Source organism: Chamaea fasciata, unplaced genomic scaffold (assembly GCF_029207755.1).
Source record: "Chamaea fasciata isolate MVZ Bird 193981 ecotype frontalis unplaced genomic scaffold, bChaFas1.0.hap1 SCAF_2, whole genome shotgun sequence".
In the NCBI taxonomy this organism is placed as follows: domain Eukaryota; kingdom Metazoa; phylum Chordata; class Aves; order Passeriformes; family Sylviidae; genus Chamaea; species Chamaea fasciata.
Genome location: NW_027094087.1, coordinates 34,905,897 through 34,930,805, shown reverse-complemented (window position 1 = coordinate 34,930,805; position 24,909 = coordinate 34,905,897). Strand labels below are relative to the sequence as shown.

Sequence of the window (24,909 nt, the reverse complement as noted above, 5' to 3'; positions counted from 1 at the left end):
TAAAACAACCTTGCATAAATAAAACACTTTAATTAAACATAGAGATGTTTTTGTTCTGCACTCTCTTGCATAAATCTGCTTTAAAGTATGTGCTCTTTGTCTGTTCCATGATGTTTCTGTTGTGTCAGGTTCTACTGCAGTCACTTCTTGGGCAGATTTTCCACCTCTGGTAGATGGAGGACAGAGTGTGGCCAATTGCTAGAAAAGGACTATACAAGATGTAAGTTCAACAGTCATGCATTTTTACACCATGAGAATTAGAACAGTTTCACAAAGGATCAGGCCTCCTTAGGAGGTTACATAATTACATATGTTCATTTTTGTTTGTACTAAAGTGATAAAAATCTTTCAAGTCTTTTTCTATAACACAATAAATGTGTGAATGCAACCTGAATGTCTAGCAAACAGAGCCTTTTTAGAGGATGTTGTTGTTGGCAGGTCAGAATAAAAACATTAATTTAGAATTAATGGGCTCAGTTTGTGCCAATACTGTTTCAGGAAATGTAAAGTTTAATTACACTGTGTCAGTCCCTAAAAGACTAGATTTCCTTGTGGTTTTTGATGCACTCTGTGCAATGTCCCCTTTGCTGGTCACCAGGGATCAGGCATCTTAATCACACGTCCATTTCAAAATTAAACATTTTCCCTTTCTGTTTGCAATAAGTAATGAATGATGATTTTCTATTGCCTTGCAAATGGGAAAAGGTACTGCAAAGTGGAATTAAAATTTTCATTGTAGTTCTCCAAATACACCCCTCAGGGTGTTCCAGCACCTCAAACCACATGTTTATGAGCAAGGGAGGTGCTGGACATGTGAGATCACCCCAAAACACTCAAAGAAAACGGTGGTTGAACATATTCACCCCCAGACATCATTTGCAACACCAGTAATGACAGAATGTCTTTCATTTTCTGTATTTGAAGCTCCATACAAAAAAAAAAAAAAAAACAAAAAAACAAAACAAAACAAAACAAACAAAAAAAAAAAAAACAAACAACAACAAAAAAAAAGCCAACACCAAAACTCATGAAAATAAATACTTCTGGCAGCATATACATATTAGTGACAGGAAAATGGATGGAGTGAAAGATAATTACTCAGTTATTCCAGAAAGATCATAATTTATTTGACCAGGTCAGCTTTCAATAGAAAGTCACTTGAAAATCTGAAAATCAGGCTTTTTCTTACACATCAATTTTTTAGATAATGTGTTTTCAATAACTTTTCTATTCAGGAATAGCTGTTCCAACAGTACTTTATGCATTTAGTTTGAATTGTTGAACATCAATATTTTATCTACAGATTTTTTTTTCTGTTTTAACCTACCTGACTATATAATATGGGGACAGAGGGAGAGAGGGAATGAGAATGTGCACCTTTAAACAGCAGTGTTGTTTTACTCCTTGAAACAGCTTTTCTAGCTGGATGAAGTGAAATTGGTAAACAGATGTGGGAAATCTATTTAGTGTCAATTGCCAGGAAACAGTCAATCAAAATATCTCTTACTACACCAATATTTATGCATGTGACCACAGGTTCTATTGTAATAAAAGTCGGCATTTCTGACAAAACATGGAATATGAGTAATTTGTAAAACTCGTTCATTAACCAAAGGAGGCACATACAAGTAGCCATAAGCTCATTCAGCTTTCTTCATATATAGCAAATTTATGACATGTATATTTGCCCATTAAAATAATTTAATTTAAACTGTTTGCTTTCTGTAAAACTTTTCTTTAAAACCATGCAGGCTAATGTTTGACTTTGTTTAAAGAGTTACATATCTGAGACAGAAACCTTCCACCTTTTCTCCCTATTATATATCCAATTCCAGATGCAACTTTTATGGCTCCACCTCTTCAAAGAACCTCAGTTGAAAGTTTGATTTTACAGGCAGAATTTTTGGCTAACAAATAGATGCATCATCAGTTTGGAGGTTCATTAGTAACCATAGGCTCAATTCTTGAAAGTCTGTCTGGGTAAAAAATGGCCTAAATATGTAAAATGGGCAGCTGCATGTCTAGGAGATAGTAACTGCATTTTTCTTCAGCTGTCTGAACAAGCTGGTACCTGCACCTGCAGCAGTGTTACACACTTGATTATTCATGATTCCCTAGAAATATTAGATTGTTTTATTAATTAAAAAAGAAAGAAAAAAAACAAGAAAAAATAAGGAAAAAAGAAAAAAAGAAAAAAAAAAGTTATTCCAGTGTGGGTCTAGTATTTATTTTACAGTTTTCAGATTTTCTGCTAAAAAAGCAAAAATATTATCATTCTGGTTTCATTGACTTTTTTAATGACTCAATCTGACACTCTCACACCCCATGGCTGAGGGTGCTACAAGACCCTCAACAAATCCCCAGTACTTGTTGGCACAGTTGCAGCTACACTGACCATTTCTCTCAACACGGAAATATATTTGACTGCACAATCTGGGAATGTTAATTTCCTGAAAATGGTCTCCTTTACAGTTGCAGTGCATCAGATGCCTAATTAAGATTGGAATCTCTGTGTCCTATGTTTCAAATGAAGAAATATTAATTTACAAAGATGAGATATTAAACTGAGAAAAACCACAGCACAGTACGCCAAGAAATGGAACCTGAGCAAATGAAAAATTCCTGGTAGGTTTCTCTGCAGGTCAACTACAGAAACTTCTAGTTTGGTATTTGCCTGGTTTCTTCCAGGAAATGAGCTTTCTTCTAGGCTATAGTAGCTCAATTTCACAGCAACTGGTTGCACCTCGCATCTACAGAGTTTACGTAGTTTTGAAAGTTTTGATTTCAGAAATGGCATCTTTGTTAAAGGTTTTAAAGTCAGTGGTGCCTAACTAGTGACATATAAAGGTTAATTTGCTGTACCATGCAACTTCCATGCAAATGCATCTTCTGTTTCCATGAATCCGTGTGTATGGCCTTCAAAAACCATGCAAGGAAAGGGCCACTGCAAGATGTTCCTTTAACAGTGATGCTTGAGCCACATCCAAAATCCTGCAAAGGATATGAACATAATGAATGGGGAAGGGAAGAATAGCAAGCATCCAGGGTCAGGGTGAACAGAAACATCTGGGACTTATCCAGGACCAATTCAAGAAGCATTCATGCTTGACGACTTCCTCAGCAAGAAGTTTTATGAAAATCTGACACAGCATGAAGTTTCTATCACTTAGAGGTCTCTGGGTTTTCTAGGGCACAAATTGCTGTTCTTACCCTGTGCCCTCTGTGCCTTGAATTTTGCTTCTTTACTGGCTACCTTGCTGAAAATGTCTAGTTTATTTCAGGATTTCTCTCTTCTTGGCCTTTGGTGCCATCTTGTCTCCTTGACTTGAAACTTGCTGAGGAGCTTTTATCAGAGTCATTAAGACTGAGGCTGTTACTTTTTAGTTTCTGACAGATTTCTAAGTTTTTTTAATTTATTTAAATGCCAGCCATGCTCAGACAAAGGTCACATAGCCCTGTACTAGCTACTGTGAAGAAAATTACATCTATCCTAGCCAAAACCAGAACAGAGATTGATCCAGATCGCAGAGACCAAGAGAGTTGGTGTTGTTTTTTCTGGAGAAGAGAAGGCTCTAAGGTGACTTTTTGTGGCCTTTCAGCACCTAAAGGAGGCTACAAGAAAGTTGGAGAGGGACTTTATACAAGGAAGTGTAGTGACAGTACAAGGGGGAATGACTTCAAACTGGAAAAGATAAGTTTAGATTAGCTGTTAGGAGGAAATTCTTTACTGTGAGTGTGGTGAGGCACTGGATCAGGTTGCCCAGAGAAGCTGTGGATGCCCCATCCCTAAAAGTGCTCAAGACCATGTTTGGATGGGGCTCTGTGAAACCAAATCCTTTTAAAGATGTCCCTGCACATGGTAGGGGGATTGGAACAAGATGATCTTGAAGCTCCTTCTAACCCAAAGCGTTCAATGTTTCTACAATCCTATGATTCTATATTCCATACCATGTGGCATCTCGCTCAGCAATGAACTAGGGAGAAGGTTAGTGGTGGCAAGGTCACTGCTTGATGAGTTTCTCAGCATCGGTTTGTTGGTGGTGAGCAATTTATTTTCATTTCTATCACTTATTTTTCCATACCTATTATTTCACTCTGTTATTTTCTTTTTCATTACAAATTATTGTTGTTATTGTTGATCTGGAGGCACAAATGAGTTAGGAAAACAGAGGCAATAAGAGGCAATAAAAGAAAAAATAAAAAGCAACATTGTGGGGGTTTTAGCCTTTGCTTAATAGTAATGTCAGACTGTTTGCTGGGTATATGCTCACACATGGAGAAATTGTTTTGTTGCATTTTTTCATGTGCACACACTAATAATTAATGTTAGAGTCTGATCAAAATTTTTATTTTGCTCCAGTGGTTCTGGGTAACTACCCAAAAGTGATCTGTCATTATGTCTCAGCTTGTCTTTTCAGCTTAGCCCATCAGAAAAGATTCACTGCCTGGGAAAGGTGACAAAATTGAGACACCCTCAACATATAGTCACAGTGGAACAGAAATAGGAGGAATTCTGCCAGCAGCCTTGCTGGTGAAATTGAGAAAGGAGCCAAGCTGAGAGGAAACGGACCTAGTCTCTAGAAATGGTTATCCCAAACGGATTATAAAAGCTCTTCATTTCAGGTAGCTCAGACAGTAACAAATCCAGCCAGCAGAAAGCCTTAAGGGAAATTGATGAGTGGGGTTGCCTGAGAATAATGAAAACTACACAAATAGAAGCAGGGGTAGGAGTCTGCCCTTTCCTAGGTCTCATTAATATTAAGAATCTGACATTACAGTAGATGCCTTTGATGTTCTAAGGTCTCCAAGGCCAAGAATTATGCTTCCTTCTCCTGTCTCCATCTCTATCCAAGTGCAGACATTAGACTAATGGAAAAAAGTGAAATGCTCTGTCCAAAAGAGGCTTATAATCAAGACACTCAAAAAGATATAGATAGTAATTGGAAATATTGCAAATTCTATGAGCAGCATAATAAAACAAGATGAATATATATCATGTTCACTAGATCTACTTCTCCATCTACACATTTTATATGCCTCTCCCTGCAGTGTTTATTCATCTGGCTGTACGTATATTTATCAATGGCAATCATTTTAGGATTTCCATCTCAACAAGCTCTCGTGCATTGTTTGCCTGGGTCACCCTCCATCTTCACACCCTAAGCTGCAGTCTGGTGTGGGAATGCAGAGCAGTATACCTGGAAACACCATGTCTTGGGACAACTGGGGGCTTGTGATGTTGGGGCAAATCCTCTCTGCTGCAGCTCACATTCTTTGCTTGTCCAAGGGAAATACAAGCCCCAGGCAGTGCTTTGGGTTCCTGGCAAGTAGAAGGAAAGGCTGCAGCCACACAGCCTTAGCCCAAGTATGCAGTTGAAGAGGATATATCTCCTATCTCCTGTTAAAGTCAGCATGTGGGAATGAGTCCAACCTGCCAGGCAAAGCAGCACATTACAACTTCTGTGAAGCTTCACCTAAACTTTGATAGCACAGCTCCACAGGACTCTAAATGCAGACTTACCCACAACTGATTGAACTCTTTAAAGAAAGCTGGATCTAAAATGGGATATAAACACTTAGTGGAAGACAAAGTTTAATATCCACAATTGTAGTCTTCAAAACACAGAGGCAGCTGCCAACCCTGATGTGTCCAGCTCCGCAGTGCCTCAGCTCCTGGCAGCAGCAGTGCTCCAGCTGCCTCAGCTCTGCCTCCTGGCATGCTCATGGGTGCCCCTGTGCTGACAAGACTGAGCAGTTTAGTACCCAACTAATTCTCAGTTTTCCTCCCATACACGGTTCCTTTTCTCACTTTTTCCTGCTCTCTTTTCCCCGCCCCTCCTGCTGTAGGGGCAGTGAGCAAGGGGCTGTGTGGTGTTTGGTTGCTGTCTGAGGCTGAGCCAAGACTTAAATGTATAAAAAAGAGAAAAAGCATAGGATCTTATGTCTCCCATTCCTGACCTGCTGCAATAACCAACATGGTACAAATGCACATGGCAAAAGGTTTCCTGTTTCTTAATAAATCCTGAACTGCTTGATGAAGGATGAAGGCTTTGTCACAGCTTTTACGAGCCTTATACCTCAGGTCAAGAATCCCATGGCCTGCTGATCTAGTGATTGTTGTAGAAGTACAGCTGAGAGTCAAGCTCAAGATTTAGAGGTGCAAGGTCTATAAAATCTATAAAATATCCTCTGTGGTTTTATAAGTGCTCTTTTCATTTTTATATATTGCTTCTGTGTGTTTATGCATCACAAGTAAACTTTGTGAATAGAAATGAAATAGATGCAATTTATATTTCTGTACAGCCAAGTTTGGTTTAAGAGATACAAAAACTATAAGTACATCTGGATGCACATTGGTCCTCTGCTCTGAAAACAATAAAAGCATTTGTGATGTAATCTACTATCTAATAAAGAAATTAAGGAGGACAATAAAAATTTAAAATGCAAACGGGGAGAAATTCATGTCAAAATATCTCTTGAGTATTTATAAAGGTATAAGGGATAATCTTGCAGTGGAGATTCATAAAAGGATACTCTTATCAAGTAAATTATTGGAAATCAGAACAAGTACATATGTCAAATGGATGGGGCTATCAGCAAGAATGTGGTGGAGCAATGTGTTGAGGTGATTAAAGAAAAAAATCATGGAATATAGGAAATAACATGATGAATTTTTAAAAAATTACACAGAGAAGAAAGACAACATTTCAAATTCACGTGGGAAACAAGAAGGTATTGCAGCTCTTCTTTCGACTCTTTGATCAAACCTGCATCAGCAATACCAAATTATCTCAGGTAGATGATAGTTATGAGAGGAGTAATCATTGTGCCATGCATTTGTGCAGATGGCACCAAAAATCATAGACATTTAAGCCTTGTCTCAGATTTGTATATGCTCATTGTCCACGGAATAGATACACAAGGTGTATCTGCTTCCAAGAACACAAAAATAGACTGAATTCTGGAACTGTGGGAGCCCTGCAGGGCCCCTTGAGCTGTTGGTGGATGTATTACAGTTACACAAGGGAGACACAGAAAATACAAAATCAACAATAATGCTTTTCAAGTATTCAAAGGGCATGAGGAAAAAATGTCCCCAAATACAAGCCTGTTGGTTTCAGGGTCATGAGATTTTTTAAAAAAAATATATAGACCCTTCTTTTCTGATTTCTGAACATTGAAGGCATCATACAATTTTTTTCTTCCAGCATTTATCATCAAACAAAATCTGGAATATCTTTTTTCTAAAAAAGGCAATGAAAATTCCCACAGATCCATATGATTCCAGAAATGGGAGGCCCAGCAAAAGCATTGCTACTAGCTTGTGTTTGGCTTGTGTAATGGCTTTCAGTGACTGTCCAAATTCAACTGTCATTTCTGAAAATGTTGGCTTTAGCACAACATACAACACTACACACACACACACACAACACACACACATATATATAATATTTATAGAAACACTATTTTGTATACACATAACATTAGTATGAATGTATGGTATTATCTATATAGCTTGCTTAGTACAAACATAGCCAATTTGAATGCGACTGTAGTTGTAGAGATGCTAAGTCTCCTTAGAGAAAGAAAGTTCCTATAGAAAACCTGCTCCTCTGTGGACTCATCTCCGTGGGGCAAGGTTCCTGTCGGGACCCAGCTCTGGCCCTAACTTTCCACAGGCTGAAGCTTCTTTCATAGCGTTTCTGCCTGCTCTAGGATCCTCCAGGGACTCCACCATGGACCTCCTTCTCCACTGCACTTGGTGTCTGCAGGGCTGCTGCTCTCACATATTCTCACTCCTCTCTCCCAGCTGCTGTGCAGAATTTTGTCCCTTTCCTCAAATACCTTATTACAGAGGTGCCACCAACATCATTGATGGGGCCAGTTTTGGCCAGTGGTGTGTCCACCTTGGAGCCAGCTGGAACTGTGTTTATGTGTGTGACATGGGGGCAGCTTGTGGTGTCTTCTCAGAAAAGACAGCCCCCTCAGATGGACCTACAAAGTCATAAAATTAGGACAGATCCAGAAACTGGAAAGCAGATGGCTTAGTGGAAGGTAGTTTTTTACATCATAACTCGCTGATAAAAATATCTTCACAAAATGTAAGAAAGGACAGTTCATTGTAGTCTATTGGGAAATACCAATCTTAGCATGCTACAGAAAGAGTGATTCTTTCCTATTTCTTGGTGACTGTTGTACAAAAGCCACAGGATGAAGATCAATGAAAACCACCCTCTTAAATTAGGTCTCAAGTGTATCTTTCTTACCTTGGTAAGGAAGATAGAAATACCGAGGGAGAAGAAGAGGGAGCTGCTCAAGTGTACCCATTGTTCAGCACATGAACCAATTCTGTAAGAATTACCTGGTAAGGCATTTAAATAACCATCTCCCAGAGGCCACACTTCAAATCAACAGCTGAATTTCTTTTTCACACCTTTTCTTGTGCCTGTTTTTTGCAGTGACATATAGGGCATCAGTGAATGACTGGCCTCAAAGAAATCATCACTAAAACCTGAAGTGGTCTGGCAGCCACAGAAATCATTGCCACTGATTGAGTCATTAGGCTCTCCAAGACTTCAGTCATAAATAAGAAATCTTCTCATTTTCTTGCAACAATGACGACAAAAATAAGCTTTAATAAAGCAAAAACCTCAGGGCAGCAAGGCTGTATAAGAGCCAGAGAAGACTGTATGGGCATTCAGAGATCAGAAGAACTAGAGGGAGTTGAATCTACTGAAGAAACACAAACAACTCTAGGTGTTCTTGAGATAAGAATAGTTGATAGCTGAGGCAATATCAAGGACTTGCACTTTTTCTTGCTCTCCCTCTGTTGCTTTTCTGATGGTTAGTGAGAATAGGACACTGGACCCTTAGTCTGAGTCCTTTTTACGTTATGCAGTAAGTGAAATGAAGACAGCTGAAATCTTTTGGTGTTGGGGGATAATAAGCATTCAACCAATAGGAATCCAGGGTAATTGGGGAACAATTTTTTTGGCCTGCAGAGATCATGCAGTACTGTGTGTTAGGAAAATTGCTCTCCAGTAACCCTTTGGAGCCATGCAATTTGACAATCTGAGTATTTATAATGTAATTCTTAGCATAATTTTAAATGCCCCTATGCATAACATGTTGTGGTGGGTCAATACTGGCTGACTGACAGGTGCCCACCAAGCCACTCTATCACTCACCTTCTCAACTGCATGGAGTGGGGGAGAAAATATGATAGAAAAGCTCATTGGTCAAGCTAAGGACAAGAGCATCACCTGGAAGTTACTGTCACAGGTAAAACAGACTTGACTTGGGGAAGTTAATTAAATTTATTGCCAGTTAATAACAAAGTAGGACGTTGAGAAGTAAGAACAAATCTTAAAACACTTTCTGCCCACCTCTCTCTTCTTCCCAGGCTCAACTTCACTTTAAATTTTTTTACTTCCTCCCCTCAAGTAGTGCAGTGGGATGGGAAATGGGGTTTGCAGTCAGTTCATAGCACTTCATGTTTGCCACTCCCAACTCTTCCAAAGATGCCAATATCTAGTCTGAGCTTGTTTCCTTTTCTGCCTTTGGTCTGTGGAAAGCAAGACATCCCAAGACAAGGATACATTGTTTAGGTGTCTGTCTTAGGAAGCCAGGAACAGTGTTTGGATGCGATTTGACACTGGATGTGTGGCAGAAACACACATGACCAACACAAATATCTGGCTGAGCTTTAGGCAAAAATTTGAGTGAGACATATTATCAAGTGTTCTAGTAAGTCTGCCTACGATAAATAAAACTAAAACCTAGAAAAGTTTAATTAAAAAAAGTAAGGAATATACCATAAATATGGAAAATTAGATAACATATAAAATTATCTTTCTTCTACTAGTCCTAGGTTAACAGTAACTCCTGTAAGGACATTTTCATTTTATATGTATATTTAATATTTAGAGAAAATATCTTGGTTTTCGCCTAGAACTATACCTTCTCTTAGGCAGACGAGTTTAGATTTCTCTTTTCTTGATCATATATACTTAGTTTCTGTAAGTATTTGAAACGGCTTGTTTTCCTTGAATTTTCTTTGATGCCCTTTTACAGGATGAAGTAAGACATCAGTTTATGGTGGTTGTTTTTCATTAGGAGTCAATTGTTTTTTTCTTGGCTTGATCTTGCCTTCCTCTCTTTTATCTTTTGTCAAAGACAGTAACAGATAATAAAGATGATTCCTTTCCTTTCCTTTCCTTTCCTTTCCTTTCCTTTCCTTTCCTTTCCTTTCCTTTCCTTTCCTTTCCTTTCCTTTCCTTTCCTTTCCTTTCCTTTCCTTTCCTTTCCTTTCCTTTCCTTTCCTTTCCTTTCCTTTCCTTTCCTTTCCTTTCCTTTCCTTTCCTTTCCTTTCCTTTCCTTTCCTTTCCTATTTCAGCCAAAATTATTATGCTGCAACAAATGGTCCCCTCCAGGTCATTTGTTTGAAGATGTACTACCATTTCTAAATGCCTATAAGCATGTTAATCCTTTCATAACTCATATATGAGCTTTCAGCTAGTTAATCTATAATAACACATTCTATCAGCCAACAAATTGGTATAAGTTTTACCTTTGTTGCGTTCTCTTTTTCCCTATCTTTGTCTCAATTGTTGTCCCATTTGGGATCTGTGTAGTTTTGACAGTCTGCGGTTGACCTCATTACACTGATCTGATTGATGACCACTTGAATTTTGATAAAAAATCAGCTGTATTAATCATGTAACACATCTGACTTCTTTTATCACATTAGCCCTCTGGGAAATCCTTTAGCAAATTATATCCACATGTTAAGCTCCTCTGAACAAACAGTCCTGTAAAAGCCTTAGCCACCAAAATCCATTTCTTTTCTTTAGAAATCAGTCTCTTTATTTCTAGCAACTTAGCCTTTTTTCCACCAGGTTATAGCCAAATTATATGAAAATTTCATGCACAAAGAACAGTCATTTTCATACAGGCAAGTGAAATTAACACAGAAGTTGTCAAATTATTTGAATTGTAACTACTAACAGCAGCTTGCAAGCTTGGGAAGCTTCACTGTTCTTTCTTTTTCCTATGTGCGGAAAATAACTTGGAATATTTAAGTCCATCCCTTCTTTTTAACTTCTCCAGTGCTCAGAGTTCTGTCTGACAGGGAGTCCTAGAAATAGACTCATTAAGGAGAGATATAGAAAGCACTGGATTATAACTAGTGAAGAACTGGGTTATAACTAACTCCACCAGTCAGATGTTAAGTGAATTAGAAAGAAATGGCAAAAGTACTGATTCCTTTAGGGCAGTTTTAAGAATTCAATTGCAATAGAGTTTCAAAGCTCACAGATCTGCTAGTCCTTCACAGACAGACCCAAAGGTTGCTATTGCCCAAACACAAGAGTATTACTCAGTAGGTGAAACAACAGCCTGCTTGGGTGGGATAAAATCTCTGTTATTATTTATCTTTACACAATGAAGATGGCCCTAACGGGTGGTAATTAAAAGTTACAGGTCTTGTCTCAACAGATTCGTGGTATTTTTACTGACTGCACTCAAGTATGGGGCCACAAAACTCTGACAGCAGTAAGTTTACACATCTACTTCATTGCTGGATTTTATTTCAGTTATAAGTAGCTTTAATATTTCTCTCTCTGTATTACAGTTCTCATAATGGACCTACTCTTACAGGGGCATTTGAAATAACAAGAATAATTCAGTATATTAAAATATGGGGGGTTTTATGTTTTTTGAGATGTCATAGTGGATTTTTTTTTTGCAGGTACTGTGGATGGTTCTCAGAAATTATTTAGTTTTATTATTCCACCTACCAGAATCATAAAAATTGCATTAAAATGTTAGATCAGGGTATTTTCTGATAATGAATTATCTTGTATGCATATGTGTTGTGTGCAGTGAATCAGAATAATATGAAATGTGTTTCAGGAAGTACTTGTGCACCTAGGCAAGTGAACAATTTAACATGCTGCAGTAAAATACAGTGGTTTTCTCAATAAGTCATGCTGACGGAAAAACGTCTCTATACAAAGCGTAGAAAAAAGAAATGCTGACACTGTAAGTGATCTACCGCACTACATTGAAATGCTGACTTTAACTCCCACTGTGCCTCAGCAGCAAGAGACACGAGATTTTTTGAAAGACATTCTCATGACATTCATCACATTGATTACTTCACGAGGTTTTCCTTTCTGGCCTCATTAAACTGTAAAGGATGCTGCTGCCTCATTGTCTGCCCTTGGGGCTCAATCCACCCACACAGCTTGCAATGTCTGGATACCACCAGGTCACAGAATAATAGAATCATGGAACAATTTGGGTTGGAAGGAACATTAAAGATCGCCTATGTCTAAACACCCTACCATGAGCAGGAAACCTCCCACTAGACCAGGTTATTCAGAGCCCAATACAACCTAGCGTGAAAACTTCCAGGGACAAGGAGTCCACAACGTCTCGGGTCAACAAAGAGCAAACTGAAAGAGAAATCTCTTTATATGACAGAGTAGCAAGCAAAAATCTGTTTAGGGTAAAGTCTCAGAGAAATCTCTTTCCAGTTTCCCTCCTGAGAAGCCTTATTCTGGTGGTACCCAAGACAGATCTTTCTAGGACACACAGCAGCATTGAACTCAGTTACAGTTCACCACAGGTTTCAACAAGTGTAATATTTTCCTTTACGATGCACTGAATATACTTCTCTCCTGTACTGTTTTGCCTCTGAGCTGCAAGGAGAAGGGATGGAAACAGTACAATTGCCTTGAGATCTATCTGGGGTCTGTCACTGCCTCAAGAATCTGCCTAGGAGCATGTTGCATTTGAATTTTGGGGGACAATAAACTTTCAAGAAAGAAACAAATTTCCTGAGGAAGATAGCCCTCTAGATCAGCAGATACACCTTATGATACACTCATTACTACCAGAAGAGACAACCCAGGCTTGCCAAGGGCCTCATCCCTAATGAGTTATATCCAACTTCATTTTAACACAGAATAAACCAAATCTTCCACTGCCTGTCCCACAGCAAGATGTGTGTCTAGTCTTTTTTCTCAGTGTGGCTCCATTTGCCTAGTCCTACATTATTTCATGGAAAAACAAATGCTCAGTAGCACTGCACTAGCAGACTTCCACTCTGTGTGCTATCCTCCACCTGGTGATATTTCTTTGTGTATATTTATTCTTACCAGGGTCATTAACACAAGATTATATGTCTTGGCCAATGTAAATAGAAGAACTTGTGCTGCTGTTTTTCCTGTAGTATTTTTTGCTTTCCTTATCTTAGGCAGGAAAACAAAGGAGGCTAGAGTGCAAGAAGCCATTCCAGCCTAAAATGCTTTAGACCATTAGTAACGCTGGAATTAAAAGATTAAAACATTTGTTTCAAGTGCTAAGTAGTCATGTTCTCTTATTAATGTCACACTCTACTAAGCATTATGCCATACTTTGTAATGCATGGATTCATCCCACACATCCTGCATAGAAAAGCACTTTGGACTTGTGTTTAAATTTAAGTGCTTTCCTAAATCAAGATTCCAGGACTTACACTCTCTGACATTCATTTCCTCCTCTCATTCCCCTCAAACCAGTTCTCAGTGCCCTCAAATATGTTTACTTTGAAAGCCACACTTTAAAACTCAGTGATTTTATGAAGACCCAGAGCAGACACTCAATCTAGAGATATCCCCAGACATCATATGCCCCAACGCTTCATTGAGTCAGACCTACTGGGCCTTACAGGGAGTCTGCACTTGCAGTTCCTGCTGAGGTATTTCTAACTGTGATCCTGCAGAGGCATTTTTAACATCCATCTGAGTTGCCTGTACTGTATAGCTGGATCTGTGACAGACTCTCAGAGACAGACATTTATCACTCCTGCATTACTGTACTCCGTTCTTGCTGTACTGTGGGGAAGAGCCTTACTTATCACATTAAAAATGCAAGGAACAATTAAAAAAATCCCACTCTTAATGACATGGTATTTCTCCTATCAATTTTAAGCAATGAATATTGCAAACTCCCTTTTCAAGCAGATTAGACTAGTACTCACAATTCTCTGCTGTCAAGGATAGAGGCTCCTGCTGAAATGTGCTGAGCTCCTGACACTTGTAGGATCTGCACTGAGCCTGAGTGGTGGGTGGCTGTCACATCTAATTAATGTCAATCCAGTCCAGGGATCCTACCTCTAAGTCACAGTCCTTGGCCAGACAGTGCTGCTCTAACTAGAATACATGGAATGTAATTCATTGAACATACTAAATATAGGATGTGCCAATTTATGAAGGGGCAGGGAGAGCTAGACAAATTTCTATTTAAAAATGTCTAATTTTTTCCCATGGAAACAACTGTATGTGAAATGATTTAAATGCTGGAGATCTATGGGGAAAAAAATTATGAAAGTACTATAGACCTTGGGCGAAGAAAATCATCACGAGAGGATGAGTTCATCTCTGACAAAATATGAAACCAAAAGAGGCACCAGAGAATATACACCATTAATTGCTGCACTAATCAAGTGAGCAAGCAGTGTTTAATAACTCATCGTTGTTCATTCTAGAGGTAGCTACTCCAAATGTTCAAGAGACTGAAATAAATCACCCTTCAATTTTTTTTAAAAAAAGGAGGATTGTGAAGCCATGATGTTTAGCACTGTATTGACCTAGCTGGATTGTGTATGCTCCTGCAGAATCAAAATAATGCAGGAAACAAGGTTTGGTCCTGAACCTCAGTGTTGAAGGAAAATGTAATTCCTACTACCTAAGCATAATCAATCCCTTTTCTAATCAAGTTGCATATTCAAATTTGTAATTGCAACCTGTGTATAGGTTATATATGTATGTGTAAAACCTTTTACAGGCTTTCAGTTTGGATAATATTGCAGAAAAGAAACAGAATATTATGAACAAAGTTACTTCCTTTAATGATAATTTTAAAAAATGAGTAGAACAGGGTTGTTTGCTAATAATTTCTATGAAAGTATTGTGACGTTACTCAAAGTATGCACAGAGATCTCAGACTGTGACAGACCATCAGACTTCCAAAATTCTGAAGGGAATGACAAGAAGAAAGCAATTGGCCCAACATTGTTCAAGGAAAATGCCTTCATTGTGTCAAGGTTTGGATTCCTACTTGGAATAATTTAGGTGGGAAGTAACCTTTGTATCCGATTTAGTCCACCTGTCTCCTCAAAGGAGGTCTGATTTCAAACTTAGAGGAGGTTTCTCAGGGTATTTACTGGTCAAATTTTGAAAATCTTTAGGGATGACAATTCCACCACCTAACCTAGAAATTTTCCTTGCTGGAAATCTGGAGGCTGTGTTTCTTGCTGCTTGTCTTTGATTGTGCACCTTGGAGAAGGGTCTGGCACCATTTTCACAACTTCCCTTAAGACTATTTAGAATATATTCAGGGTGTCATCTCCTGAATTATTCTGCAGAGACGCCGACACACCTCTGTGACCAGTTCAGGCAGCAAATTTAACTCAATTTTCCAGAAGTAAACTGTGGACAGAAACAAAGATGTCATTGCAGGGAGATAGAATTTTAAAAGCAATGGTCTCTCTAGTCATGCAGAAAATATCTGTCTCATCTTGATTCAAACATTCAGTGAAAACAATTAGGGATGGCTGTCACTGTTAAATGCAATGAAAAATGCCTTCAGTTTAGGTTGCATCACATAAGATGGTAACTGTTAAATTGGTTAAAGATAAATGTACTTTTATTGCCAGTATTCTCTAGTCCAAATGGTAATTCATCCAAACCCAAACTTATGGACTTCATTTCCACAGGAAAACTGCCTCAAGTGGAGGATGTCTGTAACCAAGATGGTAATTTTCTTCTACAAATTCAACACAATAAAGCAATTATTTTGCTCCTGTATTAAACTTGTTATAAGTATCTGTGGACAGTTAAATCCAGGAAGTTATCACATTCCTTTTCTATTTTTGTATTTTATTATGTTTATTTAATAGATATAAATATATGATATGATATGATATGATATGATATGATATGATATGATATGATATGATATGATATATTTTATTCCTGACTCTCAGAGCTAGGTGCAACACTGCAAGTGGGGTCTACTTAGAGCAGAGGAGAGGCAAGAACCAACTCTGGTCTCCCTTCTTTTGATGCAGCCCAGGACACAATTGGCTTTACAGGCTGCAAGAACACATTGCTGAATCATGCTACTCTTTTGGCCCACCAACATCCCCAAGTCTTTCTGCCCAGGACTACTCTTGACCTATCTTCTGCTCAGCCTGTACTTGTGCTTAATTTACCATATATGCATGGAATTCTAATAGGTGATATCCCCCATGCCTTCTATTTGGTGTATGTGTATATGTGTGAGTTTGGGGTTTTTGGGTTTTCTTCCTTGTTTCTTTGTTTGGGACCTCATCTATTTGCCTTTGGGTTTTGTTGTTGGTTTTTATATGTTTTTCTGGGAGAACATATGCATACCTATTCTCCAAGACTACAGTCTTTTTTACTGAAGTCCTTTGGGTTTGAGTTCAACTTCCTGCACATTGGGCCACTGAGCTTTCCTGAATTCTGTGATGGGAAAGAGTTTCACTGATGATATGACAAAGAGGGCTAGCAAGAAAATGTAACACCACAGGAGAAAAATGCATGAGGAGAAATACACAAAACCTGAAGAATTTTACAGCTCTTGTATGATACCCAGACAATTCTACTTGCAGATTAGCCACTGCTAATCCCTTAGTGACTTAGAAGTCACTAAGCCTGACTTAGTGGTTTAGTGACTTCTAGGGACTTCAGACTGGTTTAATTGGTATTACTAACAGTTCAGAGCACACTACAACAGAAAGAAAAAAGAGAGTGTTGCAAAATCTTCATTCATTTGATTCCAGAGATGATATTAAGCAGCTGACAGATATTATCAGCAAGGGCATAACATTTAGAAAGTATTTAGAACGTGTATACACTATGTATGTGTACATACCTAATTGTATATAGCTGTTTAATGCCTTGAGAAAATATATATAATTTATTCTCTCTAAATTAGCTTTGGTATTCCTTCTTTCAACTTTGGCTGTAAGATTTCTCCTGTAAGCTTTTGCCCCTGCTGATTTTTTGTAGGTCTCTATGCCTGAAAAAGCCAAACTTGATTTTCACAGTAAGTTGCACCATGACCGTGGGCTTTATTGGACCCTTATCGAGGTATATTAATGGTGGTCTATTCTCATGCAATAATGTCACCATTATTTTTTTTCATTCTCATATCTATAGATTTCTATAAAATATGCTCATAAAACTTGCGCAGCAATCTGAATTTTCTATATTTCCCATTCCTTTTAAAGGTTACGTAGAAACATCTGTAGCACAATAACAGTAAACTGTCACGCACCTAAGAATACTTGCTGTAAACTGCTCCATTGTGCCAATTAAATGCAGTATGAACTCTACACAGGGGAGCATTTTATTGCTTCATTATTGCTTTTATAAAATTTTAAATCCTTTTCACTGTAGCAACAAACATCCAAGCAAATATTTAAAAAGCTAAACGAGGAAATGTAGAACAAGTTAATCTGCTACTGAAAACTTTAATGTGTTCAACTCCACATATGGCATGTCTGTTTTGGGGACAATAAAATATTTTCAAAGGCACAAAGAGAATGGCTTATTTGCCTTTTTAATACATGCAATTAGACATAATGGAAAGGGATCTAACAAGTAGAGTGGACTGACTTAGCAACATATGCTGATGTTACACATATTGCAGTGATAGTCTAGGAGCATAAACCTAGAAAGGTCCAACTCACTGTAACAAAAAACATGGTTGTGTGGGAGAATAAGGGATTACCTGTTGAATAAAAATTTTGCCGGCAACATAATGCATCAACACTGCAGCAGATTGAAAATTCCTGTCAACAATTGTCTTTGGTGCAATTAAGATTTGAGCAAAAGTAAATATGTTTTGAAGTTGTTTTCTTTACAAGTCTCCAACTGTCTGAGTTTAGAGTGTCAAAGCCCTTGAGCTGCTATTGAAAAGTCAGTGAGGTAGCAGAGCTGATGTCTTTCTTGTGTGATTAATGACAAAACTGGAAGGTTTAAACAGCAAGTGCCTCAGAACTGTAGTGATGATGACAATTTAGTTTCATTAGAATGTTTTCTCTGCTCTTTCTACTATTTTATCATAGGATGTTTTGTCTAAGCCTTTCAGCTTTCAGTCTGCATGGTCATAGTATCATAAATGGGTTTGGGTTGGAAGGTACCTTAAAGACCATCTAGTTACAACTTCCCTGCCATGGACAGGAACACCTTCCACTACACCAGGTTACTCAGAGCCCCATCCAATCTGGCCTTGAACACTTCCAGAGTTGAGATATCCACAAATTCTCTGGGGAACCTGTTACAATGCCTACTACCTTCACAGTAAATGATTTCTTCCTTACATCTAACCTAAATTTCCCCTCTTTCAGTTTGAACCCACTACTCCTGTTCCCTATCACTACAGTTCCTGATGAAGGGTTCCTCTCCGGGTTCTTTATAGGTCCATTAAATGTCCTGTCATGCCCTACTACAAACAGCAACCAAGGAAGACATAATTTAATATGAAACCATAAAATGCTGCAAAGAACTATTTCTGTTTCTGGAGTAATTTATGCATAAAGAGTTCTGCACTTTTAAACTAATTTTCTTTTTTGGGGATTGCTCTATATCTACATCAGATCCTCCAACATGGTGTTACCTCTGAATTCTCCTGTTCTAGATAAGTTTAGTCCATCTGGCAGGCCACAAATTGAAGAAATGACTGCCTGTCCTTGGCAGCAAGATTGTGCCAATACTCCACCAGATTTCCCAAACTTTCCTAGCAACACTGCAAAACAGATAAAATTCAGTTCAAGAGGGAAAAGTGAGTGGAAAAATGCAATGAGGATATTAACAATACATGGTATAATGTAACCAACTTGGCTCTCTCTGTCTAACCCCTGTAGGCTTTCTGCTTTGAAATAAAAGTAATTAATTCAGAAATGCACAAAGCCACCTCCTGACAAGAACATCTATTTTAAGATTACACCACTGTGATTTCAGAATGCAGTGGCCACTTAAGGGCAATTCCAAAGTAGATGTGAAGTAACACCTGATGAATCTAGCTAGGTTTCTGGTGATGACAAGCTCATAATATCACTTGCCACCATGAGATACCACATAACCTTATCAACTTATATTTCATTGTGTTCATGGTACTATTCCTTGCTCATCCAAACAAGGTCCCTATGTATCTATTCAGCACTAGTTACTACAGCCACCTTTTAGGTAGTTAAAAGGACTTGTAGAAAATTTATGGTTTTAAGATCACAAAGGGTTTTGAAAGAGAGAGGTGAAGATACAATCAAAGAATACCCCAAGAAATCGAGTCTTAGTTAGAGGTCAAAAGGAGCACTTAATTTTGGCTTAGAGTAGGATGGAAAAGGAAGAGAAGCACCAGTGAACTTGTTCTGTACCACAGCCCAGAGCTTAGAAACACAGATTCAGCTGTATATTTCTGTTTACTAAGCATGTGGAATATGGCTCACACCACATCTTTTCAAGGTGAACCACTGAAGGTTGCAAGAGAAACATCAAGAGAAAAATACACTTGGGATGGTAACTCAGAATTGAGGGGGTTCTTGATCCTGATCTAGTGTTTATTCATTTGAGCAGACTCTCAATCCTCCTACTCCCAGGTGTGAGCTACTTTCTGACTTCCTTTTCTGGATTTACATATATAAAAAAGAAATTCTTTACTATAATGGTGGTGAGGCACTGGAACTGATTGCCCAGAGAAATTCTGGGCTCCCCCATCCTTGGAGGTGTGCAAAATCAGGCTAGATGGGGCTCTGGGCAACCTGGTCTAGTGGAAAATGTCCCTGTCCATGAGACGGGGGTTGGAACTAGATGGTCTTTAAGGTTCTTTTCAACCCAAAGCATACTGTTGCATGATTCTATGTCATTTTCAAATCATTTAATCTGTCACAGTGATTTGCATCACTTCATTTTTTCATTTATAAAAGATTATTATCTTTGAATATTTGCTGCAGTCCCCATGATCTCAGAGGAACAAAAAAGAACAGAAGCAGTCTCATTATTTTACTGCCAGTATATGCCCAAGAAAAAATTAAAAACTCTTTCTGTATGTGTGTGATTATAATTGAGCTGAATTAGATTTTAACCTCTGAAGAAAATCAGAAAAGTTTGGATGAAGCCAATAGGTAATTTGCATTTTACTCTGTGGTAGAGGTCAGGACCTACCTAGGATCACTTCTTTAGTACAGGTTTACCAAGTACAAAATCTGCAATTGGAAAACACTTTTTAAAATAATGGTTTTACCCTACTTGGTTGGCCAGTTTGCCTACAAGATACAAATGGGGGTTCAGACCTGTGCCCCACACATGAATTTATTTGTGTATTGAAACTATCTCGATACTGTGATAGTAGTTCCACTCACAGAAAACAAAGCACATATTCAAGTAATGATGCATATATAATGTTAGGCCTCTGTTTCCAATTTACTTCATCCTGTGGCTAATTGCCTCACTGCAGACTGCCAATTAGTTTGACTCCCAGCTGTATTCAGGAAGCCAAGTGGGAATGCCTGCATAAGCCTTTGAAGTCCTTTACATTATCTGCTAATCTAAAAAGCTTATCAACACAGCATTTGAGAGGAAGAAATGAATAATTATGAAAAAACATTTATCTTCTTGAAGCTTTAGAAACTGCTTTCTAAACAATAGAAAATGCTAAAGTGAGGTTTTTTCCCCAGTCCATTTCTCTCAATTCTGTCTGGATGCCCTGGCAACATTGAAACTATAAAAAGCCTGCTGTTTTAAACAATTCTCTAGATACTGATGAAATCAGTAGGAAGGAGCAACATGATGTTTTTCTTAACCTGTGCTGATCATAAACACTAATAAACTGTAGACTCAACTGGTTGAAGAGTTACAACTGCACTTGACATTTTGTGCCTCAGAGGCAGCGTCACCACACCATGTTAAAAGCAGGTGAGAAAGTGCCAAGAGGCTGGGAAAATTCTTGAGCTGTTTGACCTGAAGGTGGAACATTTATTTTCTCTCTTTCTTTAGGAGCAACAGTAAATGAGCAGAAAGATAGATATACTCACTGTGAAGCTCTAAATTCTAAACTTATTTCTGCTGATAATTCCCCTCCAGTCATGTTTTCCTCCAACAAAAACAAAAGCTCTCACATCTGCTGATGTATGCTTTGGGCTGATGGTGAGTATATAATTAACTAATAATGATATTACACTTCAGTAATATTAGATTTGGTTGACTGAAAGTTATTGCAGCATCCTCAGTAAATTCAAGTAGCTGGTTGGGGGTTAGGTCCTCCTAACTGTGATGAGGCTAGCAAAAAAAAAAAAAAAGCCTTCTGCCCAATAACAGTTTCGTGTGGCTCATAGGCTCAGAACACTGTCTTACCTTTCCTTAGATCTCAGGAAATGAGGAAGGATCTGAACTTTTGGAGAAACTTCTCCTCTGCCCTATAAGTAAGGAAATCCAGAAAAAGGGTTTGATTAGGTTGGTAAGGATACAAAACAGCATTTCTACTTCATTGCTTCTGGTCACTGCTTCAACATTCTTTCTGGTTGTACTAGCTTGGTTTTCTGTCAAGCACCATTCAGTTCTGTCAGCGTCACTTATATCATGTTGTTATTGTTCTTTTTCTTTCTCTTTCTCAAATCTATTGAGTCAGAAGCAAATCTTTTCATTAGCTCCTGGGAAGACCTTAGTGTTGGTATTTCAATTTTCTTTCTAGTGGTTTTTTGTGGGGTTTTTTGGTTGGTTTGTTTGTTTGTTTTTGGTGTGGGTTTTTTGGGGTTTTTTTTTGGTTGGTTCGTTGGTTTTTTTCCCCCAGGCCTTTCTAGGCATTAGTCAGTCATATGTGAAGGAGGGTTTCTGAAGGAGGTACAAAGTTAAACACATAATTGTGATCTCTTGCAGATGTTTATCTTTCTTCTTTGCTGTTGTTTTCCTTTGAACAAATTATCCAAAGTTGTTTAAAATGAAAGTCTGTAATTATGCTTTGTCAATAGAAAAACAGTTTGATTTTGGTCCTGGAGTAAGTGATTCACCTTGCTAACACAGGAGTGTGAGTAGGAGGAAAAAATACTACAAAATTTCAAAATGTGTTCTTTTCATCTGTACTGAATTACTTCTTCCCTTTTTACCTCATTTTAAATCTCTGCCTTCTCTTTTCTTCAGTTTTCACTCTTGGGTCGTATCTCTGCTTCACATATCCTTAGTTTTTCATTTACTGCTGTTATCTCAAATGCAATAATATTACATAAGTATGGGAAAGAAACAACTTTCTCTTTCCAAGTTGTTTGTATTTGCTTCCATCATGGAGAGATGGATGCATGGATGGATGGACAGACTAACAGATACATAGGCATATGTGGACCACTGCAGAATACACATTAACATATCACATTAACAATATTTTAGTTTTGCATATTAATATATGTCACATAAATGTTCTGTTATACACAGACTTGAAATTAAAATGAGAAAGAAGAAAAGTAGGTACAACGAGGCAAAATAAGGCACTGGGCTAGAAATTAGAAACAAAGTGAGTTTCAAGGTCCTTTAAGTATTCTCCTGGTGTAAAGAATCAACCTTTTTGCTGAGCAGTGCCACTTGATGTGAGAGAATGGTGTGAAGCTATGCTTTCAGCAAGTGATAACCTGTAATTCCCTGGGCTCAGAAAATGAAACAGGTGGCTCTGCAAAGTCATTGGACCACAGGGCAATACTTTCGTGAATGGTTAAAAACCCAGAGGACCTATGGTATTCATAGCATCTGTTACTTGAAAGCTGAGAATTAGTAGCAGTTAAGGTGTGATTTCTTTCATCACTAATTTTTTCAAGGGACTGACAATTTTTATGACAAATGATCTTACTCACAATTAAAGCACCACTGTAATTTGTCTTTCCCTGGCATGTAATTTATGGTGTTCAAGCAAAGGAAGAAAGAAGAGTGGAGACTACAGCAATCACATTCCCTATGTAGAGGGAAAACCAGTGGCAGGGGTACAACTTAGTCCTGATGTCTCCCAGATTGGGTGGAATAAGAGCACTGTCATTGGTAAGAAGCTTCTTACAGAATGATATGAGATTCAAAAAGTTACAAAACCTTAAAAATATTTCGGGTACATGCTAAAATTATGCTGTTGTCTCTGCAAGTTGGAAAGTTAGTGACACTTAGAAGGTCTTATTTTAAAGGTTGAAATAATGTGGACACACTTTTTCACATAGCATGTATAACATTCACAAAAAGTGTATACCTGCTATAATATGTATGAAACTCATTTTATAGGCTAGAATGGGAGCTCCTTCAATCAGAAAATCATGACCCTTGGATTAAAAAAACCGACATCAAACACACAAAAAAATTCATTGATTACATTGGACCAGCTTAATAATGACTCAGGGAGCTGTTATGATTCCATCTGTTTCAACAGTGGTGAACCATCCAGCAGAAGATGCTTGTGAAGAAATCCTAATTATACAGCCTGGACAGTTTTGCAAACTTTCAGGATGAATGACATTAGCAACCAGTCATTCTAAAAGGAAAGGAATAAAAAGAAAATAATTAACAGAATCAGAGCCTTGCTAGGCTCCGAAAAAACAGCTGCTGTCTTTCCAGGGTTGCTCTTCAAAACATGCTGTCCAAAGAATAGTTTTTTCAGAAAAAAGTTAGCATACTTTGACAGAAATAGCCAGAGATCTTCCAACCAGTTACAGCAGATGGCAGTTCAAAAGACAGAGGACATCTGTTTATGATTCATCCAACTTTGCAAAAGACCATGAGAATTTGAGATAGCTCTCTCAGCAGAGTTTTTATTCTTCATAGGTGAGAATGGAGTCACCTCCATCTGGCAAAAGGTCTAACAGTGATGCCAATTTGCCAAGTAATCCTCATTACTGAACCAGAAGTTACCTTAGGCGATATGCAGGTCTTCAGGGAAAAGTTACAAGATGTGGATGTGTAATGCTGTCAGGCAGAATGCTTTTCTTCTGTAGACAAAATCTGCTTTCAGAATGTTTTTCCCTTTCCTTTTGTAAATAGACAATGAAGAGCCAGGAAGTCAGCTAGGAAAAAAATTCTTTCACAAATGTTTCATTTGTAGTTATAGAAATTATGAAACAAGCTATTGTTGGTGGAGTTGCAAAACTGCAGTGATTCAATGATAATGATTGTCTCAACTATTTCGCTTTTTCATTTGAAGCATCACTGACAGCTGAAAAATATAATTTGGTACCATGCCAAAATAACTGTTACTTTGTTATGAAAGGATATCAAGAAATTTTCCACAATCAAGGATGATTTTGTCTCTTGCCAGCTGGTCTCATGCATTTCAAAAATTGTATACTTGAACTCACTTACTAGAGTTAACTGTCTTCAATGTACATAGACAGAGCTGCGTAAGAAAATGAAGTTAAATAACACTGGCAGAAAGTTTATTCTCAGAATTTCTCCACAGATGTGCTAATTAACTTCAGCAGATTAAAGACATGACCTCATATAGGCAAAGCAGCTGTCAGATGACCACACAATTTTTAATGTCCTGAAGACTGAATAATTGTGTTTCTAGAGTGTAGACGAACCAAAGACAGAGGTAGAGAGGATATGACTGTTTTCTGGAGATATATAAGTGGGGATAAAAAAGGATTATGCTATCTCATGGCTTACATATGCTCATGGATTTTATTGGTTAATCTACCTATTTTTACAAAGGTTCAGTAGTCTAATTGATGTATAACATTTTGACTGCGTTATTTTTAGTTTGTGCAGAAAATTAATAACTTTTTCATAGACGTGATCAATGTAATGTGGATTTATAGAATTGCCCGTTATTTTTGTCATGACATATAAGTCACAAGAATTTTCAGGTGCTTGTCAC

The 24,909-nt window shown here is 38.0% G+C and overlaps 1 long non-coding RNA gene across 1 annotated transcript; it reads left to right on the top strand.

The window, feature by feature from the left end:
- Positions 1–21,078: 21,078 nt before the first annotated feature.
- On the top strand, positions 21,079–24,108 carry LOC136285890 (uncharacterized). Its single transcript, XR_010719580.1, has 4 exons — positions 21,079–21,218; positions 21,436–21,524; positions 22,966–23,090; positions 23,322–24,108. It is a non-coding gene; the product is annotated as an uncharacterized lncRNA (long non-coding RNA).
- Positions 24,109–24,909: the final 801 nt, after the last annotated feature.